This window comes from Poecilia reticulata, unplaced genomic scaffold, assembly GCF_000633615.1.
Source record: "Poecilia reticulata strain Guanapo unplaced genomic scaffold, Guppy_female_1.0+MT scaffold_155, whole genome shotgun sequence".
NCBI classification, from domain to species: Eukaryota; Metazoa; Chordata; class Actinopteri; order Cyprinodontiformes; family Poeciliidae; genus Poecilia; species Poecilia reticulata.
Genome location: NW_007615016.1, coordinates 580,641 through 582,361, shown reverse-complemented (window position 1 = coordinate 582,361; position 1,721 = coordinate 580,641). Strand labels below are relative to the sequence as shown.

At 43.7% G+C, this 1,721-nt stretch overlaps 1 protein-coding gene across 2 annotated transcripts in view; it reads left to right on the top strand.

The window, feature by feature from the left end:
• Positions 1-1,721, top strand: part of macroh2a1 (macroH2A.1 histone) — a 17,420-nt gene that overhangs the window by 8,495 nt on the left and 7,204 nt on the right. The window lies entirely within an intron of this gene.

Sequence of the window (1,721 nt, the reverse complement as noted above, 5' to 3'; positions counted from 1 at the left end):
AACACGAAGTTAGCTAAAGTCAGCTATCTTACACATGCTAACACGAAGTTAGCTAAAGTCAACTGGCTTACAGCAAAAGAAAAGCGCCACCTACCGTCTCTGTGAAGCTTCAAATGCGGACAAAGTCGGTGCATCTCCATGCGATATTCTCTTCTTACATGTTTTACAAGCTGCAGTTTGTTTTTTATTCCAAAGTTCATAACCTACGTAGCCAAAAGAAATTACTCGCATATTCGAGCCGTTATTTCTCTTTCGTTCCCTGAGCTCTGCAGCGTCACCGCGTTTTTTTAAAATCCTGTTAATTTGATTGGTTGAGCTGCAGCTACGCACACATGCATACATGAGGAGAGGAGAAACAGAGGGACGGTCTGCGCATGTTGATACGGAATGAGTGAAATTAATTAATGACGCCACTTTATAAATAATGTGTTTTACATTTTAAGACTGAGTAAAAAATATCAAGTCTTTTCAAGTAAACAGCTTCAAGTCGAGTCAAGTCCCAAGTCAATGGCATGAAAGTCAAAGTCAAGTCCGAGTCTTTCAGCATTTTCTCAAGTCCAGTCTCAAGTCGGGATTTTAACGACTCGAGTCCAAGTCATGTGACTCGAGTCCAAGTCATGTGACTCGAGTCCCCACCTCTGCTCTCTGCAGCTGTGACGTTTCCGTATTAACCCGATATTTGCTGGAAAGTGCAACGTCTCCCCTTTCAGAAACCGTTGTAATTCTTCAGATAGCGCTACGTGTGGCGGAATTACGGTACTGCAAATTTAGATGTGTCGCCGCCGACTCCCGGTCTAGGAGGGTCCGGGAGACTAGAGTTTGGTTGAGGCGGACCGTTTGGTCAAAAGCCGGAAATCCGGCCCCCGGCCAGAGCTCTTTAAGCCATGCATGAGTCACATGATCAACAGGAAGTTACTACTGGCAGAAACCACGAAGAACAACAAGACAGGAAGTGGTAGGAGGATGATGGCGCTGCTTGTTTTTTACTGATTTATCACATGAACAAACTTATTCACATGATTTTAATTTAGTTTCTTATTTAATGGAAAGTTTTGAGCATATTTGTATCGGAAACGCAGCTCTAGTCAGGTCATCAGGTCATCTCCATTTTACTCTTTATGCGACGAGTGGCACCACTTGGCTGGACCTGTTGGATTAGGTCAGTCACTTTTAACGCAGTCGCTGATTTCATCTTAAATATTCTGCAGAAATTTGCTTTTATCTCGAATTTAAAGGGTTTTTTGTAAATAGTTTGTTAAGAAAAACTAAACATATTGTTGGTTCTGTTGGACCTCAGTGTTGATCATGTCACTGAACCGCCTGGAGAGTCGGATCGGACTCTTTGGTCCAGAACTCAACTGGTTTGAATCTTACATAAAGAACTGGGATTACTTTGTTTCAGTCGGAAACTTCTCACCAGAGAGGTCAAAGGTCACATGTGGGGATGCAGATCAGAGAAACTCATCCAGGATTTTAAACACATTGATTCCTGCAGCAGCAAATCAACCGTCCAGCTGCAGCTGATCCAGAAGCTGCTGCTGTTCTGACCAGAACCAGGAGGATGGAGACATGACACCAGATCTACACCACCTAGATCTACATCACCCAGATCTACATCACCCAAATCTACACCACCCAGATCTACACCACCCAGATCTACATGACACCAGATCTACACCACCCAGATCTACACCACCAGATCTACATCACCCAGATCTACA